The sequence below is a fragment of the Durio zibethinus genome, chromosome 14 (assembly GCF_047325235.1).
Source record: "Durio zibethinus cultivar Kanyao isolate XHJ-2024 chromosome 14, ASM4732523v1, whole genome shotgun sequence".
Classification (NCBI taxonomy): Eukaryota; Viridiplantae; Streptophyta; class Magnoliopsida; order Malvales; family Malvaceae; genus Durio; species Durio zibethinus.
In genome coordinates, this window is record NC_143175.1 from 14,466,474 (window position 1) to 14,492,144 (window position 25,671).

The 25,671-nt window shown below is 31.5% G+C and overlaps 1 pseudogene; it reads right to left on the reverse strand.

Moving 5' to 3' along the window:
- Positions 1–21,902: 21,902 nt before the first annotated feature.
- LOC111294812 (GDP-mannose transporter GONST3 pseudogene) lies at positions 21,903–23,551 on the reverse strand (annotated as a pseudogene).
- Positions 23,552–25,671: the final 2,120 nt, after the last annotated feature.

A 25,671-nucleotide genomic window follows, 5' to 3' on the forward strand; every position in this document is an offset into this window, starting at 1 on the left:
AAAAAAAATAATAATAAAAAAAAACCTAGAATGGCTAGGAGTACGGCTCGACTCGGCTCAAGGAAGAGAAAACGGCTCGGAGAAGCGGCTTAGGACCTTGGCTCGGCTCGGCTATCCGCTCGGAGGGGGGAGACACACGCGAGTCAGGAAACGGATCGACGCTCGGGTCGGGTCGGATCTCGACAAAACGCGTGGATCCTCTGGGTCACTTAAGGCAAAAGCGACATCATTTTGAGAGGGTATATAAGGTTCTTCCTTCTATTTTTCGACAGAAAGCTCTTTTCCTCTCTCTTTCTTCTTCTTTTTTCCTCTCACTTCTCTCTAAACGGCTGAAGAACTCCGGTTGAATGTTCATCAAATTCTGGAAAAATTCACCGAAATCTAGGTTTTTTACTGAAAGTTCATCGAAAAGTTGGTCGATTTCTGGGATCCTTCACCGAAAATTAGGCAGCTCACCGGAAACTTCAAAGTTGGTCGGAATTTGTCACCGAAAAATGCAACTTTCGTCAAAAAATGCAACTTTCGTTGAAAAGTTCAATCGAAATCTGGAATTTTCCAAAAATTCCCAGAAAAAAATCGTCAAAAATCTTCAAAAACTTTTTGCTAACTCCCAGAACACTTCTAAACCTTTTCTTAGCCTTCAATACTCTTCTATACGCCTCTTTTCTCTTAAATCAGTAGCTTTTTTCTCACTGGTTTTCTATCTTTTGTTCTGTTCCAGAGGGTCCCTTTTATAGGGATTGATCAGGAGTTTCTGATCAATCCCAATTCCTCTTTGGATCGAGATTCAATCATTGAATCAAACATGGACTTTTTTTATTGAATCCAAATCCAATTTCCAGCCAGATAAATAAAAAAAATAAAAGAAAAAATTAAACAAAAATAAATCAGATAAATCAAAAAAATTAACAGATAAATTAAAATTAAATAACAGATAATTACACAAATATTAACAGAAAAAAAAGAAGAAGAAAAAAAAATAATAATAAAAGAAAAGAAAAAAAAATATATATACATATATAAAATAATAAAAATAAAAATAAATTAAAAATGTAAAATACAAAATAAAAATAAATTAAAAAAATAAAAATAAAATGAAGAGAAAAAGAAAAAAAATACAGACTTACCCATTTGGATCAGGCCCAATTGATCCGGGCTTGGATCAAATTGGGTGTCTACAGCTGCCCCTCTTTGCACATTTTCTGTGAAACAAAAATTACGCAAAGACGTAGACACCTAATCAAATCTTAACTCGACCTTCTTACTTTTTTTTTGTTTTTTGTTCTTTTTTTGTTTTTGATCAAAGCTCCTCTAAACAGAGGCTCAACGACTTTGAGAAACAAAAATGGCTCCTCTAATCAGAGGCTCAATGACTTTGGAAAAAAAATTGCTCCTCTAAACAGAGGCACCACGACTTTGGAAAGTAAATTGCACCATGACTTTGGAAAGTAAATTGCTCCTCTAAACAGAGGCACCACGACTTTGGAAAGTAAATTGCTCTTCTAAACAGAGGCACCACGACTTTGGAAAATAAATTGCTCCTTTAAACAGAGGCACCACGACTTTGAAAAGTAAATTGCTCCTCTAAACAGAGGCACCACGACTTTGAAAAAGTAAATTACTCCTTAACAATCATGTCCAAAGGAGTTGAAAGTTGTGTTTGAAAGAATTTCAGGAGATTATGCCCAAAGGTCTTATAAATCAACCCTGATACCAAAAGAACATCCTATTTCAAAGATTAGGAACTTACCTGACAAGTTTTTTCTCAAATTTGCAAAATATCTTCATATCTATCTTCTCTATGTGGGATGTTGGAACACCCTACTTCTTGAATTTATACACTATACTTTCCTGAAAGTAGTGTATGCTATGCAATGCATATGAATTTCAATGCATGCTATACAAATGTTGGCCAATTAATTCCTATTCAATGTATGGTACTCAAGTTTCTCAAGCTTTTTTTTAGGCATCAAGCCTTTTGATTCTTCAGAGATCCAATTACACTGCTCTTCTAAGATCGAACCAGTGTAGCTCTTAATTGTCTCTTCCACTCAAATTCTTCCTGTAAAAAATCTCTTCCCAGATTCAATGTCCTAATTAGGAGCTGAACATCTCGATTCTGCCTTTTTCACCTTTGACTTATTCAATGTAATGTAAAAATCTTTCATGTTGTTATTCATTCATCTATCATTATTTCAAACTCAAAAAGTAAGAATGCATTTGCACATTTCTTCAATGGTGGGGTATTAAGAAGAAAAGAATCTGAATGTTGAGAAACAGTCATAAAAAAAAGACACAAAGAATGAAATAGAATGTCTCTTATTAGGAAAATGTTGACAAACTTTGGCTAAGAAAGAATTACAAGGATAAGTGTGGGGACAAAGCCCAAAATGAATAATCAGATAATCATGATAACACATCTCAAAAGTTTTTTTTTAAAACTCAACCTTCTGATGTATTTAACAACTTGAAACTCTTTCGAATTTGCTAGCCTCCATATCAACGGACTTTTAAATTCAATGTTGTATTCTCCTTATCTAAGCTACCTTTTCAAGTTTTCAACTTAGACAAACCCCCTATAACTCAAACCGCCCTTTTAGGGTTTTCGTCTTGAGTCCTCCTTTTTCACTTTTTCTTTTTTCATTTTTTCATTTTTTTCATTTTTTCATTTTTTCATTTTTTTAAGCATAGTATTTCTTCACAGCATCAGAATTTATAGGATGGAGTAAATCATTTCCATCCATCTTAGTCGGTATCAGCGCTCTACCCAAAAAAGTTCGTCTCACCACATACGATCCTTTCCAATTCGGAGTCCATTTTCCTCTACTATCGTGTTGGATTGGGAAAATTCTTTTTAAGACCAACTCTCTTTCTTGAAAGCAACGGGGCTAAATTTTCTTATCATGAGCCTTCATCATTCTTCTTTGATATAGCTGACCATGGCACAGTGCAGTCAATCTCTTTTCTTCTATGAAATTTAATTGCTCATAACGTTCTCGAATCCATTCGACTTCTTCTAACTCAACTTCTTTTAAAACTCTCAAAGAGGGGATCTCTACTTCTACTGGTAGTACAATTTTCATCTCATAAACAAAAAAAAATGGGGTTGCCCTAGTAGAGGTGCGAACTGATGTTCGATATGCATGTAATGCAAATGGCAACTTCTTATGCCAATCTTTGTAAGTCTCAGTCATTTTTTCTAAAATCTTTTTTATGTTCTTATTGGCTGCCTTAACTGCCCCATTCATCTTTGGACGGTATGGTGTCCAGTTATGATGCTTGATCTTATATTGAGCACATACTTCTTGCATCATCTTACTATTTAGATTCTTGGTATTATCTGAAATAATTCTCTTTGAAAGTTCATATCTACAGATGATCTCTTTTTTTATGAACTTACAAACCACAGAGCGTGTCACACTTGCATATGATGCTGCCTCTACCCATTTTGTGAAGTAATCTATCATCATAAAAATGAATCTGTGCCCATTAGAAGCTTTCGGGGTGACTGGACCAATGACATCCATGCCCCACATTGAGAATGGCCATGGTGGTGCCATAACATGTAAAACAGATGGTGAAGCATAGATCTTATCAGCATATATTTGACATTTATGGTATTTACGAGCATAATCAATGCAATCATTCTCCATCGTCAACTAGTAATATCCTACTTTCATGATCTGTCTTGCCATCATATGTCCACTAGTATGTGCCCCACATATTCCATCATGCACCTCTTCAATGATTTTCTTCGTTTTAGTCTTATTTACGCACCTTAATAGTACTTGATCCCTACTTTTTTTGTACAGGACATCCCTATCCAGGAAAAAACTCATAGCCAATCTTCCGATGACCCTTTTATCATTTTTTATTGCTTAAACTGGGTACTGCTGATCCTTAACATACTGTAAGATGTCATAATACCAGGGCTTTCCATCTTTTTCTCTCTCTACATTAGAGTAATAAGCTGGTATATCCTTAATATCTAGCTTGATGGGCTGAATGTCAGTATTGTCATTAATTCGAATCATTACAGTCAAAGTAGCCAATGCATCAGCAATTAAATTTTCTTCTCGAGGTAAGTGATCAAACTAGATATCTTCAAATTGTTTCGTCAACTCTAGAATATACTTATGATACTGAACAAGTTTTGAATCTCTCGTCTCCCATTCTCCTCTCAATTGATATATAACTAGAGCTGAGTCTCCAAACACTTTTAGTACTTTCACTTTTCTATCTATAACAGCTTGTAAGCCCATGACACATGCCTCATATTCAGCGATGTTATTTATGCAATTGAAATTTAATCTCGCTGTTATAGGACAGTATTGTTCTTCTGGAGAAATCAAAATTGCCTCAATTTCATGCCCCAAGGCATTAACAGCTTCATCAAAATACATTTTCCAACATTTTTCTCCATGCTCCCTTTCCTCTGGTTGAGCAATTAGTCATCAAGTCTTCATCAGGGAATTTCAGCTCCATCAGCTCATACTCTTCAGTAGCACGATCTGCAAGAAATTCTGCTATAGTACCCTCCTTTTATTGCTTTTTGGCTCACGTATATAATATCATATTCTGAGAGCATTACTTGTCATCTAGCGATTCTCCCAGATAAAGAAGGTTTCTCGAAGATATACTTAATTGGATCCAATTTTGCTATGAGCCATGTAGTATGATAGAGCATATACTGTCTAAGTCTTTTGGCAGTCCACGCTAATGCACAACACATTTTCTCCAATGAAGAATACTTGGATTCATATTTCGTGAACTTTTTACTCAGATAGTAAATAGCTCTCTCCTTTCGACTAGTCTCGTCTTGCCGCCCCAGCACACATCCCATTGAATTTTTACATACGATTAAGTATAAGATTAAAGGTTTCCCTAGAACAGGTGGCACCAAAACTGGAGGGTTCGATAAATATTGCTTAATTTTATCAAACGCCTCTTGACATTCTTCATTCCATTTTCCAGGATTATCTTTACGGAGAAGCTTAAATATGGGATCACATTTGTAAGTAAACTGAGAGATAAACCGAGAAATGTAGTTCAATCTCCCCAGAAAACCTCGAACTTCCTTTAGTGTGCTGGGAGGTGACAGATTTTGAATAGCCATATCTTATCGGGATCGACTTCAATTCCTCTTTCACTGACCACAAAGCCTAACAACTTCCCTAACTTTACCCTAAAGGTGCACTTGGTTGGGTTTAATTTGAGCTGAAATTTTTTCAACCTCTCAAATAACTTTTTGAGGCTAGTGAAATGATCTTTATCCTCACAAGACTTTACAATCATATCATCTACATACACCTCGATCTTTTTATGCATCATGTCATGGAAGAATGTTACCATGGCCTTTTGATATGTTACCCCAACATTCTTTAACCCAAAAGGCATGACTTTATAGCAGAAGGTTCCCCACATGGTCACAAAAGTAGTCTTTTTCATATCATCTGTAGCCATTTTTATTTGGTTATACCCCGAGAAACCATCCATAAAGGAAAAAATCGAATGCTTAGCCGTGTTATCTACCAGTGTGTCAATATGAGGTAAAAGAAAGTTATCCTTTGGGCTAGCTTTATTCAAGTCCCGATAGTCTACACACATTCGTACTTTTCTATCTTTTTTAAGAACTGAGACTATATTGGCTACCCATTTTGGATACTTAGCCACTTACAGAAAACCTGCATCAAATTATTTTTTCACCACTTCTTTAATCTTTAGTAGCATTTCAGGCTTCATCCGTCTTAGTTTCTGTTGAACTGGCTTACATTCTAGCTTTAGGGGCAATCTGTGCTCCACTATCTCTGTGCTTAATCCTGGCATATCCTGGTAAGACCAAGCAAATATATCTACAAATTCTCGAAGAAGGTCTGCCAATCGTTGCTTATCTCCTAATGAAAGTGAAGTGCCTATTCTGACCTTTTTCTTATTCTCTTCATCTCCCAGATTCACTAAGTCCACTACCTTCTGATCAGGCTCAATTGGCTCATTTTCTTGTTCAATCATCCTCATTAGGTCCGAGGCATAACATATTCTTCAGAATTTTCTTCATTGTCAAGTTCATCAGTGTTAATTGAATTCTCAAAGCTAACCTCTTAATTGTTATCATGATTATCTTCATGTTCATTTAAAGACCTGCAATTGAATGAAATGGGATATGTTGGCAAAATGTGCTTGGAAAGATGGAAATAATGAAGACACAAGAAGAAATGAATGAAAATGCATCATTCCTAATTTTTATTAAAAATAATAAATGATGAATGGCCCAAACAAAAAGATCACCCCAATGCCTTGGGCAATAGCTATTAAGATGTTACAATTACATTGCATCAAAATCAAAAGTCGAAGGCATCTCGATGGCACTCCAATTATTGAGCTTAAAATCTGGTGGACAAAGACGAACCCACTCCTCTTGATTAATCCCCACTTCATCTTCAACAACATTAATGGTTAACTGGGTAAAATCATCTTCCACACTTTTTTTTTTGTATCTGGGTACATGAATCCTCCAGGTCTGAAGGTTTCATACAAGTATGGGATAAACATCAGTCTTGCTGTCTTTCTTGATGGTTTTCTTTTGACTTCTCACTCTGCCATCTCATAGCCTAAGCCTACCCTATCACTATTGTCTATTATTATCGGAGGTTCTTTAATTCTCTGTAAATTTTTGCCTAGCCCAAGTCCTGGATACCAGCCCTTATTGATGACTTGGCTCACCACTATCTTTGAAAAAGATTGATTTTAAAATCCTTCTCCTACAAAATTGACCAATTCAAAAGATCGATAGGAGCATTCCAATGCTTCTTCGACAGCCTCTACATATGGAGTGTTCAATGGTTGGGTTACTAGCATATCTTTTTCCTCAACTACCACTACTAATTGACCTTCCACATTGAACTTGATCTTCTGATGTAAAGCAAAGGGCACAGCTCCTGCCATGTGAATCCATGGCCTTCCTAACAGACAGCTGTAGGATGGAGAAATATCCATCACTTGAAATTTTACATTAAAGGTGCATGGCCCAATTTGTAAGGGCATCTTAATATCTCCCAGGACTTTTTTTTTGGTCTCATCAAAGGCTCTCACAATCATCTGACTGTCCTTCATGTGAGAGTAATCAATGGGTAGCCTTGCCAAAGTTGACATAGGTATGATATTGATAGCAGAGCCATTATCGATAAGGACCTTGGCTATAATATGGCTCTTGCACTTGACTGTGATATGCAGAGCCTTGGCATTTCTTTTTCCCTCCAAAGGAATCTCATCATCACTGAATGAAATGTGATTTGGTATGACTAGATTTCTAGCCAGGTGGTTCACATATTCAACAGATACGTTATATGCCACGTATGCCTGATTCAACACTTTCAACAGGGCATTTCAGTGTGGCTCTGAGTTCAACAGCAATGATAATAATGAGATTTGAGCCGGCATTTTATTCAACTATTCCACAACTGAATACTCATTATGTTTTACCAGCTTCAGGAATTCACAAACTTCTCTTTTTGATACTGGCTTCGGTTGATCTTTTTTAGGTTCTGTTTCAAGATTATTTCATCTCTCTCTTTCTTTAACCTTCTCTCTTCTAGCTTTTTCTAGCATTTTTGGAGTGTAACATCTTCCACTTCGAGTAATGCCTCCTACACCAGTAATATTGGAAGCATCAGCTTTGAAGACCTCTTCTTTCTGTCTCTGAACTACAGTGTCACAACCATATCTCTAGGGTATAGCTTTATCATCTTTGTATGGAAAATGAGTCGGGACTTTAAAAGTTACCGACCTGGGGAAGAGTTTGTCGATGACTGACTTTGGTTTGTTCCCACACTGAATTGTCACTGGTTTTGGAAACAGCTTTACAGGCTTATCAATCATGTGCACCTCAACATTTTTGAAGTCTTCTTTTTCTTCATAGACCTCCACCTAATGTGAATCCAAGAGTTTTTGCACCTCCTAGTGAAACTGCTCATAGCTCTCAATGAAATGATCCATTGCCCCATTATGATACTTACAACTAGTACAAGCTATATATGCTCCATGATAGTTGTGTGGACTTACCAGTTGTATCATGTCTGCTTTTCGTAAAACATCGAATAGTTGGCTGAGAGGTGTCTTAATATCTGCCACTTTCTTCTTCACATAGCGCTCATGTTCTTCACCTATAGCATTCACATTATGATTCGGTAAAGGATTGCCACTAACATTCGACGCAGTCATCCCTCCAGTATCAAAGCAAATCATCCCATCTTTGATTAACCGTTGCACTTTATATTTTAGGGTAGTGTAATTTTTGGTAGAGTGACCAACAATCCCATAATGGTAGTCACAGTGGGTGGTGGGATCATACCACTTGGGGTAAGGTGGCTTGAGGGGTTTCAATTTACTTGGAGCAATCAAATGATTGTTGTAGAGCTCCTTATATAATTTCATATAAGTCATTGGAATTGGGTCAAAAACAGGTTTCTCACGAGTGGTTCGTTGCTCCCGCGAGCCACCAATGGGGTTAATTGGGCGATTTTGGGGTCTTGGGGTAGGTTGAATGTTAGAACTATACATGGTATTTTGGGGTCTATGAGGGGTTTGATATGTTTGGGGGTATGGTGGTTGTGTAAATGGTTGGTATGGGTGAAAGAAAGTGTTATTTACAGCGGGGTGATATGACAGATATTCTGGTGGTGGGTAGGGTGAATAACCTCTAAGTTGTTGTCTATCAAAGCTCACAACCTGAGCTTCAGTTTCTTTTTTCTTCGGGACTCTTTTGCTAGATGCTTCATTTCCTTCTAGCTTGCCATTCTTGATGGCACTCTCAATGATTTCTCCCGAGATTACTATATCAGCAAAATTTTTCGTTGCATTCCCTATCATCTTTTCATAATAAGGAGGTTTTAAAGTGCTAACAAACAACACTGTAGTTTTTTTCTTGGTCAGAGGAGATTGTACCTGAGAAGCAACATCCCTCCACCTCTGGGCATACTCTTTAAAAGACTTGTTTGCTTTTTTCTCTAGATTCTGTAAAGATAAACATCAAGGGCTAAATCGATGATATGTCGATATTGATCGATAAAGTCATGTGCCATATTGCTCCAAGAGCGAATGCAAGTTTTGTCCAGCTGAACATACCATCTGGCCGCAGAACCAGTAAGACTGTCTTGAAAAACATGCATCAAGAGTTTTTCATCATGAGCATGAGCTATCATCTTCCTGCAATACATGGTAATGTGGGTTTTGGGGCACTTTGTACCGTCATATTTTTTAAATTTCGGTACTTTGAACTTATGGAGAATAACCACATTAGGGACTAGGCAGAGCCCAGCAGCATCAACTGACCCATAAAAGCTAAATCCTTCCACAGCTCGTAGTCTTTGCTCTAACATACTGATCTTGGAGCTTTCCTGAACTTCCACTCTTATCTTTTCTTTCTCCTTTTCTTTTAAATCATCTAGATCAAGAATTGGTTCTGCTGCCTTTTCAGTGAAGACAGGATTTACATAACTATTATACTGCTTTGGGTTAGAAGCTGATGGCATTCCAGGATATATTGGATATGCGAAGTGTTGTGACGGGACCTCTTGAGCAGATTAAGCTTGAGATGGGCCAAAGCCTGGAGGATATAAAGGGTCAGCCATTTCTTGTAGTGGGGGAACTTGTTGGCTTGTATCTTCTTCAACTCTTTTTTCCTTATTCAGCCTATTAAAAGCATCCAGAATCTTACTTAACTCACTTTCAATCTTTTCCTGTACTTTTTCTATCTTTTCGAATCTGTGAGAATTTTTTTGCTCCATTTGTCTGGCTCTGGATCTTGTGTTGTATCGATGGGCAGGGTTCTTACTAGATGGAGCTATCCTTGAACCTTTAGCACCATAATTATGATTTAAAAATGTTATGTTATGCTTTATGTTTGATTCTTTGATGTACAAATGAAATGTACATTTTCCTGAATGAAATCTAATATGAAATGGATGCAAATAATTGTGTTAAAACATGATCATGAAAGTAATGCAGATGCATACAATTAGACAAACGACATAGTTAGTTCCATGGATGAAAAGAAAGTGATGCTGATGCATAATGTTACATATGATAATGAAAATGATGCACAAAGTTAAACAATCAAAATGATTAGATAAACACCTTTTTTGTGTCCTAATTTCAGGGTATATCTATCATTGGGTAGAAAGGGCTCTATCTTAAGGTTAGGCACTTCTAAGGTTCACTATATGCGATTTAAGGTCAAAGTCTAAAGGTTCTCAAATTGCTCCTTACATCCTTGTCCATCACAGACTAGTAAGGCACTCTAATCTTCACCCATTACAGGCTACAAGCGAAAAATGTTCAATTTGAGTGGGAGTATTTCGCTAGCCACTACGGAGGCATTAGACCTCATAAAAGCAATAGGTACTTTACTCCCTCCTAGAGGGACGGAGCTTGGGTGTAGAGCTCATATTATGCACATGCATATGAATGACATAGTTAACAAGGTAAATAAACATGAATGAATAATAACACATATATATAAACAGGTTCAATTTTATTAGGCTTTTGGATAACACAAATTATTTGTTAGCCTGACTCTCAAAGTCCCCAGCGGAGTCGCCAAGCTATCATAACATCTGGATCCGGGGATCTATCGCTAGACATTGACTTTTAGGGAGTCGCCACCAATCTTTTTTATCTAGGTACAATTGGCCACCTAAAGAATCTGTCCTTTTAGGGAACACCTAAGTTTAAGGGTCCCTAAAAGAATAGATTCAGGTCTGTTAACCAGAACAAGGTTCGGGAGTTCGGTTATGTGTTAGGAAGGTTATAGCACCCTCACAACGCCCATCAAAAGATGGTACCAGCTTAAATTTATGTTATCTAATGAGCCTTAAAATTTTACCAAGTAATTAACTATTAAAAATCATTCTCAATTGACTCTAATACTTTTAGCAAAAAATTGAGAAAATCCCCTCACCTCAAGAGTATGCAAAAAAAACTACTGTTTCACTTGCAGAGGCTCCATCGTCGAATTATTTAAAGAAAAATCAAAATCAAAATAAAAAGGAAGAAAAAAGATTGTTCTTGTGCAGGGAAAATTGATACTTTCAACTTTTCCTCAAAAATATTTTTGGAAACTTTGATTTTCAAGGAAAATTGATACTTTCAACTTTTCCTCAAAAATATTTTTTTGGAAATTTTGATTTTCAAAGAAAATTGATACTTTCAACTTTTTCTCAAAAATATTTTTGGAAACTTTGATTTTCAAGGAAAATTGATACTTTCAACTTTTCCTCAAAAACCTTTTTTTGAAATTTTATTTTTAAGGAAAATTGATACTTTCAATTTTTCCCCAAAAATATTTTTGGAAACTTTGATTTTCAAGAAAAATTGATACTTTCAACTTTTCCCCAAAAATATTTTTTGGAATTTTGATTTTCAAAGAAAATTGATACTTTCAACTTTTCCTCAAAAACCTTTTTTTGAAATTTTATTTTTAAGGAAAATTGATACTTTCAACTTTTTCCCAAAAATATTTTTTAAAACTTTGATTTTCAAGGAAAATTGATATTTTTAACTTTTCCCCAAAAATATTTTTTTTCATTTTTATTTAAAGAAAATAAAATAATAAAACAAAATAAAAGTGAAAATAAAGAAAATAAAATAAAGAAAAGTAAAACAAAAATAAAAAAATAAAATAAAGGTAAAAAGAATACTAAATAAACCTAATCTAATAAATAAAAAACAAATAATAAAAAAAAAACCTGAAGCGACTCTGAGTACGGCTCGACTCGGCTCAAGGAAGAGAAAACGGCTCGGAGAAGTGGCTTAGGACCTTGGCTCGGCTCGACTATCAGCTCGGAGGGGGGAGACACACGCGGGTCAGGAAACGGGTCGACACTCGGGTCGGGTCGGATCTCGACAAAACGCGCGGATCATCTGGGTCACTTAAGGCAAAAATGACGTCGTTTTGAGAGGGTATATAAAGCTCTTCCCTCTGTTTTTCGATAAAAAGCTCCTTCCCTTTCTCTCTCTTCTTCCTTTTTCCTCTCGTTTCTCTCTAAACGGTTGAAGAACTCCGGTTGAATGTTCACCAGATTCTGGAAAAAATCATCGAAATCTAGGTTTTTCGCCGGAAGTTCGTCGAAAAGTTGGTCGATTTCTGGGATCCTTCACCAGAAACTGAGCAGCTCGTCGGAAACTTCAAAATTGGTCGGAATTGTCGTCGAAAAATGCAACTTTCGTCGAAAAATTCAACCGGAATCTGGAATTTTCCAGAAATTCCCAGAAAAAAATTATAAAAAATCTTCAAAAAATTTTTGCTAACTCCCAAAACACTTCTAAACCTTTTCTTAGCCTTCTATACTCTTCTATACACCTCTTTTCTCTCAAATTAGTAGCTTTTTGCTCACTGGTTTTCTGTCTTTTGTTCTGTTCCAGAGGGTCCCTTTATAGGGATTGATCAGGAGTTTCTGATCAATCCCAATTTCTCTTTGGATCGGGATTCAATCATTGAATCCAACATGGACTCTTCTGATTGAATCCCAATCCAATTTCCAGCCAGATAAATAAAAAAAATAAAAGAAAAAATCAAATGAAAATAAATCAGATAAATAAAAAAATTAACAGATAAATTAAAATTAAATAACAGATAATTACATAAATATTAACAGGAAAAAAAAGAAAAAAAAAATAATAAAGATATATAGATATTAATAAATACATAAATCTAAGATAAAAAAAATAATAATAATAAAAGAAAAGAAAAGAAAAATATATATATATACATATATAAAATAATAAAAATAAAAATAAAAATAAAATAAAAATGTAAAATACAAAATAAAAATAAAATGAAGAGAAAAAGAAAAAGAAAAAAAATACAGACTTACCTATTTGGATCAAGCCCAATTGATCTGGGGCTGGACCAAATTGGGAGTCTACAGAACGGATAATTTTTCAAATAGTCATAACTATTTGAATGTGTTCAGAAAACATATTTATTTTTAAAATTTTTACTAATTAATTTTTGGAATACTAATAAATTTAAATTATTTTATTCAAAATAAACTTGCATGAACAGAACCAATTGTTTTATAACAAAACAAAAAGTTATAGTAATTTCAAATAGATAATTGTTCAAACAAACATAATTATTTAAACCTGTTCAGTAAATATATTCATTTTTTAAATCCTTTCTTATTAATTTTTTGATTATTAATAAATTAGTATTATTTTATTTTGAATAAGCTTTTATGAATTGAAACAATTCTTTTATGACAAAACAAAAGGTCATAACAATTTGAAATAGATAATTATTTAAATAGTCATATTATTTGATCTAATTTGTTAAACATATTTATTTTTAAAATTTTTGACTTATTAATTGTTGAAATATTAATAAATTAGTATTACTTTAATTTGAATAAACTTGTATGAATAGAAACAATTGTTTTATAATAGAACTAAAAGTTATAATGATTTGAAATAAAAAATTGCTCAAATAGTTATAACTATTTGAATTAGTTTGATAAATAGGTTTCCTTTCTAAATCTCTTATTAATTTTTGAAATATTAATAGATTAGTATTACTTTATTCCAAATAAACTTAGATGAATAAAAACATTTGTTTTATGACAAAACAAAAGGTTATAACGATTGAAATAGATAATTGCTCAAAAATCATAATTATTTGAACTGGTTAGGTAAATATAATTATTTTTTAAATCTTTTACTCATTAATTTTTAAAAAATTAATAAATTTATTTTATTTTACTCCAAATAAGCTAGTATGAATTCAAAAACTTATTTTACGACAAAACAAAAGGTCATAACGATTTAAAATAAATAATTGTTTATATAATCTTAAATATTTGAACCGGTTCAACAAATAAATTTATTTGTTAATTCTCTTAGTTATTAATTTTTGAAATATTATTAAATTAGTATTATTTTATTTCGAATAAGTTTGTATGAACAAAAATAATTATTTTATGATAGACTAAAGGGTTATAATGATTTGAAGTTTACAATAGTTCAAATAGTCATAGCTATTTAAACTAGTTCAGTAAACATATTTATTTTTTAAATCTTACTTATTAAATTTTGAAAGCTTAATAAATTGGTATTATTTTATTCGAATAAGCTTGAATGTTGAAAAACATTTGTTATATGATCAAACAAAAGGTAATAATGATTTGAAACAGATAATTGTTGACAAGGCCATAATTATTTGAACTAATTCAATAAATAGATTTCTTTTTTAAATCACTTATTTATTTTTAGAATATTAATAAATTGGTATTATTTTATTTCAAGTAAGCTTGTATGAACTAAAACTATTGTTTTATGACAAAATAAAAAAGTCATAATGATTTGAAATAGATAATTCTTCATGTAGTCTTAACTGTTTAAACAACTTCAATAAAGAGATTTATTTTTTAAATCTCTTAGTTATTAATTTTCAAAATATTATTAAATAAGTATTATCATATTCTAAATAAGTGTGTACGAATTGAAAGAATTATTTTACAATAGAACAAAAGGTTACAATGATTTAAAATAGGTAATTATTAAAATAGAAACCAGTTTGGTAAACAAATTTATTTTTTGAATCTTTTACCTATTAATTCTTTAAATATTACTAAATTAGTATTATTTTATTTCGAACAGGCTTGTATGATGAAAAGTTTTTTCACAAAACAAAAGTTCATAACGATTTGAAATAGATAATTGTTCAAATGGCCATAATTATTTTAATTGATTCGGTAAACAAATTCCCTTTTTAAATCACTTTCTCATTAATTTTTAAAATATTAATAAAATATTATTATTTTATTTCAAATAAGTTTGTTTGAACGAAAATAATTGTTTTATGATGAAACAAAAGGTCATAACGACTTTAAATATACAATTGTTAAAATAGTCGTAACTATTTGAATTTGTTCAAAAAAAGATTTATTTTTTTAAATCTTTTGCTTAGTAATTTTTTAAATATTAATAAATAAATTTATTTTATTTTGGATAACCTTTTATGAATTAAATCAATTGTTTTATAACAAAACAAAAGGTCATAATGATTTAAATAAGTAATTGTTCAAATAGTCATTACTATTTGAGTTTGTTCGATAAATAGATTTATTTTTTCAAATCTCTTGCTTATTAATTTTTGAATGTTAATATATTAGGTTTATTTAATTTGGAATAAGCTTGTATGCTATGAAACAAATATTTTATGACTAAAAAAGGTCAAAATGATTTAAAAAAATAATTATTCTAATAGTTTTAACTATTTAAACTAATTCAACAAATGCATTTATGTTTTTTAAATCTCTTACTTATTAACTTTTGAAATATTATTAAATTAGTATTATTTTCAACCAAATAAGCTTCTATGATAAAAAACAATTACTTTATGACAAAACAAGATCATAACAATTTAAGATTGATGATTGTTCAAATAGTCGTAACTATTCAAACTGGTTCGGTAAACAGATTTATTTTTTAAATCTCTTACTTATTAAATTTTGAAATATTAATAAATTAATATTATTTTATTTAGAATAAGTTCATAATGATTTGAAATAAATAGTTGTTCAAATGGTCAAAATTATTTTTTAAATTTCTTACTTATTAATTTTAGAAATATTAATAAATTTTTATTATTTTATTCTGCATAAGCTTATATTGATTAAAACAATTGTTTTATGACAAAATAGAAGGTCATAATGATTTTAAATAGACAATTATTCAAATAGTAATAACTATTTGAACTTATTCAGTAAATAGATTTATTTATTAAATCTCTTTCTTATTAATTTTTCAAATGTTAATAAAATAGTATTAATTTATTTCAAATAAGCTTGTAAGAACTAAAACAATTGTCTTATGATTAAACAAAAGGTCAAAACGATTTGAAATAGATAATTATTCTAATAGTCTTAACCATACTCCAAGTTTTGCAAAAAATTCATAAAGATTTTGAAATTCACAAAGGTTCGTAATAATTTCAAGTTTCACAAGAGTTTTAGGTTTTTAAGAATTTCAGGTTCATAAGAATTTTCACCATTGTAAAGATTCACAAACTATATTTAAAAATTCGCATTTAAAAGATTTAAAGTTTCATAGAAACAAATTCACTAATTCACAACAAAAGTTTTAGAGATTCACATTCAATAGTCAAAGATTTTTATTTGAAAAACTTAAAGATTCCCATAAAAAATTTCAAAATTCACCTGTAAAAACTATAACATTTCATAGCCAAAATCTCAAAGATTCTCATCTAAAAAATTTCATGGTTTCACATCCAAAATTTCAGAGATTCTCATTCAAAAAATTTTAGAATTCACATTAACAAGTTCCTTCTAGAACTTTAAAAGTTTGGAAATTTTTTCTTGTCCAAAAATGAAAGATCTTTCTCATTTGATGAATCGAAAGTCAAATATTTTCTCCCAACAAAAATAAATGTCATACTAATAATGCAAATGCCTTCTAAATGCAACAATTCTGATTCTCACTAAATGATGCAAATGCAAATGTCATGCAATGATTCAAATGTGCTCCACATGCATGCCCAGTCATGATGCCAATGTGATTATGATGGATTTAAACATAATGCATGTAGTGCAGATGTTACTAAATCAATGCCCTGAATTTACAATAGTGGTTGTAAGGTTCTTAAGACTCCACCAGCTCATTTATTCTTTCTCAGCTTCTTAGCATTAATAATCTCAAAACACATCCCATATTTCAATCCATGTTATGTTCCTCATCTGGTCCCAACTCGAAGGTTATGTTGACTAACCAATTATTGTATTCATCACTGAGTCATTTCATTTGCCCTTTTCAATTCACCTTCTCAGGCTTTTTTCACTTTTTTTTTTATCTTAGATTTCTTTCAAAAGAATGCAAAATCTTTATAAACATCGTCATTCATTTGTTTACCATCATTCAAATTCATGACAAATATGATACATTTCCTTGATTCATTCAGGGGATTTACATTTGGTAAAGAATAAAAAAAATGGGTCTTTATTATTGAAAAGAAATATGGTCAATAACAAATCAAATGTGAACAAAGGCAAAATACTGTGACTATTCAAATGGGATATCAACATCCAAAATAAGGATTGTTTAGGCAATTTTGAACTCTAACTCTGAATTCTCTTTCAAAAACACATTCCATCAATATCCTTGGTCTTTGAGCCAATCATCCTCATTCCTGAGAAGTTGTTTTTACAAGCTTTCATCTTTACTTAAACTGCCTTTTCAAGTTTTCAATTTAAGTCTTCCTTTTTTCTTTTTTTTCTTTTTATATTTTTTGTTTGTTTTATTTTTCTATTTTTCTATTTTTTTCATCTTTTCATCTTATTTATTTTTCCTTTGATCCATTAATGATAGTTTGATCAAAGTCCCAAACAATCCAATGGCAAATCTGCCTTAATCTATTCATGATTTTCCAATTCAAGTATTTACATTCAATCAAAATGGATTTTTAAAGGATGTAACGTAGGCTAGGGTGGGGGGTTATGAAAGTAATGGATAAAATAGGCCCAAATTGTATTTGAAGGGTTATCAAACTAAGAACCATTTCTTTTCACGTGGAGCACCTTGACATTTTGCCCCACTAATTCCTCCTTCATTTTTTTCTTTTTTCTTTTCCTTTTCTCTTCTCTTTCTTTTACCTTTTCATCATTTTTCAAGAAAAATTTGAGTACAATAGGTCTTTGCCACTAAAATCATTACAGATAAATAAGCTTCTCAAACTTTACCCTCAATATGAGGGTGATCCTTGGTTAAGGTTCCTAAAAAAAATTTCAAAAGGCTCAAACGGGGTAGTAAATGATAAATTTACTTTTTTTTTTTTTTAAAGATAGAAGAAAGATGGCCATTTCTTATATCAAACATGAATACTCTTAATGAAAAATATTTATTGATCAAGAGTAGACTTGTGAATGAACAATTGCAAAGATCATGTGTTGCATCACTTTTAAAATTCTTCACCTAATTTATCTTTTTTTTATTTAGCAATCTCAATGAACCAGTAATTCAATCGGATCATTAGGAATGATTTTGTCAAAATCGAATCTTGAATTATTGTCATGATTGTCTGAACATTCATTATTCGAAATCAAAGAATGGATATAGTGAAAAGATGTGTGAAGGTAAATATATGTAACAGTAATTCACAAAAAAGGAAATGGTATGAAAATGCATCAAATTTGTCACTTTTATTGAAATGATGAAAAATAAGAGAAAATCCAAATATATAAAAGAGATCCATATTCTCAAAAAATCTTAAAATGATAACTAGTTTCAATTAGCATTTTCAAAATCATGCCCTTTTGTGATTGGACAAAAAGTCTATATTGACATTTAGTTTTCTTGATTCATTAGCTCATCGACCTTGCTTAGATCAAAATTTGCATCTTGTGCTTGAAACAAGACATCTTTCTATGGAGTGACCCATATTCCCCTTATGATGTCACATGTGACATTAACATTATACCATTTAGGATAGGGTGATTTCAGTGGTTCCAAAAGGACTGGGGATACTAGGTCATTCTTGACCAACTCTGAAAATAGCTCAGTTTAAGGTATGTGGATATGATCAATATGAGCTCTCTATTAGTTGTCCCTAGATCTTCTCAGACTACTCACTTAATTTTAATGCTTTAAAACTGGCATGTTGACAAAACTAGGTCCATATGTAGGTATTTGAAAGGCTGATTAATAAGGACCTAGAGCAATGTTGTTCATGATTGGGTAATGAGGTTGGTAAAGGACTTGTGCAATATTATTGGCTATTGGGTAGTAGGTAGGATCAATATATGGTGGATGTGAAGCATGACTTCTAAATTGTTGCTCCTTAAAACTAACCACTTGGGTTCAACTTCTTCTTTCTTAGGCATCCTATCTTTTTTGGTACTATTAGCCTCTCCTTCCTCAACTAGCCACTCTTGATGGCATTTTCAATAATCTCCCCTAAGATCACCATGTCAACAAAGTTCTTTGTTATGTTCCTTATCATCTTTTCATAATAGGGTCCTTTTAGGGTGCTGACAAAAAATAAGGTAACTTTTTTCTTAGTCATAGGAGGTTGAACTTGAGCAGCCATATCTTTCCATTGTTGGACATATTCTTTGAAGAACTCTATTGCTTTTTTCTCCATACTTTGTAAAGAAAGGCAATCATGGGCCAAGTCTATGATGTGGTAATACTGACTAATAAATGAATGGATCAAGTCCTTTCATGTTCGAATATGGTTCCTGTCCAATTGGCATACCATCCTTCAGTAGACCCAGTAAGGTTGTCTTTGAACACATGCATGAATAATTTTTCATCACTGGCATGGACAACCATTTTTTGACAATATATAGTGACGTGTGTGATTGTGTGTGATTGAGCACTTAGTACCATTGTATTTTTCAAACTTAAGGACCTTGAACTTTGGTGGGATCATAACATCTGGGACCAAGCAGACGTCAGCTGCATCTATAGAGCCATAAAGGTCTATACCTTCAATGGCTCATAGCGTCTCCTCCAACAAGTTCATCTTATGTTTAGACTTTGAGTCCTCTAAACTTTCAACCACCTTCAATTTTAGCTTCTCGTTCTCCTTGAAGTCATCTAATTTTGGAGTTAGGACTAGCTCTACTATTTTTTTAGTAAAGATAGTGTCGTAATGGTTTTGGAGACTACTAGATGAATTTGAAACAAAAGATGGAGTCACCGCCAATTTTTTTGGCTACGTGTGATTGGTCACTTATTAAAACTTATCATTTTAATAAAAAATTTTAAAAATAATTAAAATTTATTAAAAAGATAATTTTTGAGTCTGCGAAAACAGTTTGGGTTTAGGAGTCGATTACGCGTAGGAAAGGATTAGCACCCCCACGATACTCGTTTAAACACAATTCCAATTAATTCTGTGTTATCCTTTAATTATGACTAAAATGGTTTTAATTTTGGTATTTAAAATTTAATTTCCTTAATTTTCTTTAAAAACATATTTTTAATTTTTTAGTAAGCTTAAAAAATAAATAAGAACCTTATATTAAAAAATTCTTAAAAATATTTTAATACTCTAGCAATATTAAAAGAAACCATCTCACTTAAGGAATTCTTAAGAATCGCTACTCAGAATTCTCAAAAATCCTATCCTTGGTGGTTCATATTTATTTCCATAAAATATGATATCTATAATTTTAAAAACAAATAGTATTTTCCAAAACTCATTTTTACGCCATTTAAAAAAATGCGAAATCTTTATTAAAAATTAATGTAAATGCTCTAATACATTGCAGCATTTTAAATAAATTTTCCTACATAAAGATTCCTAAAGAATCACTACTCGGATTTCTTTATGATCTCATCCTCAGAGATTTTTTTGTATGTTTTTTTTAACATATTAAAAGTCATGTAATAATATTATTATCTACAAGTATATTTATTTCTGAAAAACACACTCTTATTTATCAAGAAAGCTATTCAAAGTAAAGAAAATAACTATGAAATGAAAATTTTTTGAGTTAAAAAAAAACTTCTAAATATTCCAATACTTTGACAATTTTTATAAGACTTTTCTCATCTAGAGAATTCTTGGGAATCACTACTTAGATTTCTCAAAATCCCATCATTGTAAATTCTCATTTCTTAATTTTATTATTAAAAAAATGCATGCTTTTATAAATATGTATTTTTTTTATCTCCTTACGAGAATTATTCAAATTAATTAAAAAATTCTATATTAAAAAATGTTTTTAAATATTTCAATACTTTGGTAATTTTTAAAAATCTTTTCTCATGTAAGGAATTCTCAAAAATCACTACTCAGACTTCCTGAGGTCCCATCACTGAAAATTTCATTTGCATTTAAAACTATGAATTGCAAAGTGGAATATACATACGAAAAACATATTTTGATTATGTTTTAATCTTCTTTAGTTATTTTCCAATTATCACTAAAAATTTTGAAAGGAACAAAGTAAATAAATTTTTTTTTGAAAATTTTCCTAAATACTCCGATACTTTGGTGATATTTTAGAAAAATTTTCTCACCTAGGAATTTCTTAAAAATCTTTACTCGGACTTCCTGAGAATTTCATCCTCGAAATTTTCATTACTTAATTTTATTATTATTAAAAAAATCTTTTATAAATATGTATTTTTTTTATCTTTTTATGAGAATTGTTCAAATTAATTAAAAAATTTTGTATTTAAAAGAGTTTCTAAATATTCTAATACTTGGGTAGTTTTTAGAAATCTTTTCTCATCTAGAGAATTCTTGGGAATCACTACTCTGATTTCTCAAAGTCCCATAATCGAAAACTTTATTTGTAAATTTTTTTTTTTGGAAACAACTGAATATATTTATTTATAAATTTGAAGAGGCACAAAATGGTAATAGATAACAAATAAATTAAATAATTAGAAAGAACTTGAAACCAAAGTTTGAAGCTAACATTGATCTAGCATAACTAATACATTATGACCTATAACTATATAATCTTAGGCATCAGTACGATGATGAAAAATTGATTGGGTTAATAAAATGTTCATGGTAGTAATATAAACAAAAGAATGCAAAATTTTGTCCCATCCTAATTTGTTGGATAGCAAATAAAAATTATATATCAATCTAAAAAGGTTAAGTTTTGAGTTTGGGCAATGAAAGATTGACCAGATTAAATGCCACATATGTATTAAACCTGAGCCTAAATCTTCAATGTAGGTATTTTGTGCATATGGAGATTGTTGTTTTCATGAGACATTGCCTCAAGAATTCATCAGCCATATTGAACTGAAAAATGGCTTTCATATGCAGATGGGAGAAGACCCAAAATTATTTTAAGTCTTTACACTTCACTTCTATCTCAATGACTTCTTTTTCATTGTTCTTTTCCTCTGTGTTGTTTTGCATTTTAAATAAATTTTATTATTCCTTGCTCTCTTATACCATAACTTCATTAATAGCTTTGGGCTTATTGCTTGTAGACTGTTGATACATAATCCTACCTAACATACAAATCAAGAGCCCCATAATCCTTACAAAAATGGAATGCTTATCCCAAATAACCAAATTAATCACAATTGTCAATAGCTAGTTAACTATGCTAAGAATAGTGAACCCTGTAATAAAAATTACCTTTTGACAAGAGAACCCAACGAAAGAGATGGCCAAACCAAATAAAGATGATAAACCTATAGACAAAATCACTTGAAAAAGTACCAATCAAACTCATCTGAGAATTCATTATTTATTTTTTTCAACTCTCCCATTATTAGTAGCTCAAGAGGAAACAAAAGGAGAGCCTTAAGATTATTGTACAATACAAGACCCCACGTATTTAGAGCAATAGTCATTACCACATGCTTTACATAAACAAATTCTATAGACATGCTTACCAAGTATGCAACAGCCCAAGTATAGGCAGTTAACGTGAACTGGTAATCAGTAAGAACATAAAGCACACTGCAACAAAAAATGGTGCCTAATGAGATCTATGTCTTTATTGAAGGCCATGGCTAGTGTAAGAAAAGGGTCTTTCTTATTGCAACAAACATAGGAACTGCTGAACAAAAGACAATGAAAGTGTTAACATTGGCATGTAAGAGAAGCTCATTGTTGGTGAAGAGAGAGAGGTAAAATATAATGGCTATAGGTAAGAACTACCATACAGTTAAAAGGTCAATTAGATCATGATCTATGACTTTGAACCATCCATAGAGGCATACAATAGCTATAATTGTTAGGTACTATAAAGTAGTTCAAGCCCCTAGATAAGGAAATTTCATGATAGCCTATTTGTTAATGATGGAGAAAAGAAAAGCTAAGATGTAATATCCTACCGTTATTCCATAGATCAGTACTTACATAAGCAAACAACTATACCATATTACTTGGGCTTTACTAGAGAGAGCAGAGGCTTTAAGAACATTAACTAGATGAGCCTTCATATCCTTGACAGCAAGGGAAATTAAAAATCTTCAATACTCTAAGTAGATCTTCAAATAGCCTTTTAGACAATAAGTCGCTACTTGCTACTTGCTACTTGCAGAATGGTTTGTTGTTTGTTTTTTCACTACAAGTCCTTTTCTTCACCCATTTTTCTTTTTTTCAAGCTTACTTTCTTCTAGCTTTCCATTTTTTTCTTTTAGTTCTCCTATTTTTCAGTAGACCCTTCCTCTTTTCTTAGTGAGGTTTTCCCTTTTTTTTTACCCTAGGTTTTATGTTTTGTCTTTCTTTAGTAAATCTCTCTGTCTTTTCAAATTTTTTTTTGCTCTTTCTTTTTTTTTTCTTTTCTCCTTCCTCTCTTCCATCTTCCTTTTTGATAGACCCTCCTCCCTTTTCAAGAATGGTCCACATTATTCATTGCAAATGCTAGATTTTTATAGCCTCTAAACCCATGAAAAGGCCATTTTGCCTGTAGTGCAAAATTTTTGGTATTTAGACCATTTTTTTACAAATCAATGTTCCCATGCTCATTTTTATGATTTTGGTAATTTCACACTTTTTAGGGCATTGCTATGATTTCAAATGCACCAAAAATCATAAAATATTATGAAATTAAGATCAAAAAAATTTCATAAAAATTCAAGCTCAAGAAGGCCAAATTATGAAAATATCCCTTAAAGGGTATTTTAGTAATTTTGTACTTTTCCTAGTGTAACAAAAATTTTTAGTGTTTTAAAAATTTACCAAATTTAATTTTAAACCACATTGATTCCAATTAGGTTGTGAACTTTGAGGATTGAACCCGGTTCTATTCATTTTGACCAAATTTTGTGCAATTTTGATTAGGGTTGACTTTGGGGTTTACCTATTTCTCATGCATCCACGTGAAAAGATATCATCTATATAAATCCCATATGAAAGAGTTTAACAGTAATCATATGGGTATCTTTTTTCTCTGTTTATTATAGGCCTAAATATCGATGCATTTTATGGGCTGTTAAAGGGGCCTTTTATAGGCTTCAAATGGGCTTTGTTTGGATCTATAAATGGGCCAACTTATGGGCTCTTTATAGATTGTAAATGGGCTTAGGTTAACCATGCTAAAATATTTCAGATAAAATTCGATGTCTATAGTTGTCTTTCTTTGCATATTTTTAAGAATTAGAAATAATGCATTCTAAAAAATAATGCAAAGACATAGACAACAATTTTGGTCGGATGATGCTTCTGATAGTTTTTTTTTTTTTTTAAATTACTTCCCCTAAACAAAGGTTTTGAAAATCTTTTTTATTTTTGTTTTTGTTTTTTTTCTTTTTTGAACTTGTTTGAAATTGGCTTCCTCTAAACAGAGGTTTTGAAACTTAAAAAAATCTTGTTTGAAAATGGCTCCCCCTAAACAGAGGCTTCAAAATTTTAAAATCTTGTCTAAAAATGGCTTCCCCCAAATAAAGGCTTTGAAACTTTTTTTTATCTTGTTTGAAAGTGGCTCCCCCCAAATAGAGGCTTTGAAATTTTAATCTTGTTTAAAAATGGCTCCTCCCAAACAAAGGCTTTGAAACTATAAAACCTTATGTGAAAATGGCTCCCTCCTAAATAGAGGCTTTGAAACTTCAAAAATATTGTTTGAAAATGGCTCCTTCTAAACAAAGGCTTTGAAACTTTAAAATCTTGTTTGAAAATGACTCTTCCCAAATAGAGGCTTTGAAACTTTAAAAAATTTATTTGAAAATGGCTTCCCCTAAATAGAGGCTTCGAACTTTAAAATCTTGTATGAAAATGGCTTCTCTCAATTAGAGGCTTTAGAACTTTAAAATCTTGTGTGAAAATGGCTCCCCCTAAATAGAGGCTTTGAAACTTTAAAAGTCTTGTTTGAAAATGGCTTCCCTTAAACAAAAGCTTTGAAACTTTAAAATCTTGTTCGAAAATGGCTCCTCTCGAGCAAAGGCTTTGAAACTTTAAAATCTTGTTTGAAATAGCTCCTCCCAAACAAAAGCTTTAAAACTTTAAAATCTTGTGTAAAAATGGCTCCCCCAAATAAAGGCTTTGGAACTTTAAAACCCTTGTTTGAAAATGGCTCCCCCTAATAGAGGCTTCAAAATTTTAAAATCTTGTTTGAAAATAGCTTCTCCCAAACAGAGGCTTTGAAACTTTAAAAAACCTTGTCTAAAAATGGCTCTCCCTAAATAGAGGCTTTGAAACTTTTTTTTTGTCTTGTTTGAAAATGGCTCCCCCCAATAGAGGCTTTGAAACTTTAAAATCTTGTTTGAAAATGGCTCATCCCAAATAAAGGCTTTGAAACTTAAGAAATCTTGTTTTTGCTGTGTTTTGTTTTTATTTTTATTTTTATTTTGTTATTTTGTTTGTTTGTTTTTTAATTTAATAAACTTGATCATTTGCAACAAATTAAAACAAAAACTTAATAACTTTTGGAAATAAAACAAGAGATCATGTCCAAAGGTCTTACAAATCTTGAAATTAAAATAGATTCAACTTGAAAGACTTACGAACCTTGCCCGGAGGACTTACAAATTATACCTGGAGGTCTTAGAGATTATACTCAGAGGTCTCAAAATTAAATTAGATTAAGCTCAGAAGACTTAAAAATCTTACTCATAAGAGTTACAGATCTCAAAATTAAAATAGATTCAGCTCATAAGACTTAGAATCCTGCCTGGAAGACTTATAAATCTTTAAATTAAAATAGATTTAGCTTAGAAGCTTACAAATCTTGCTTGAAA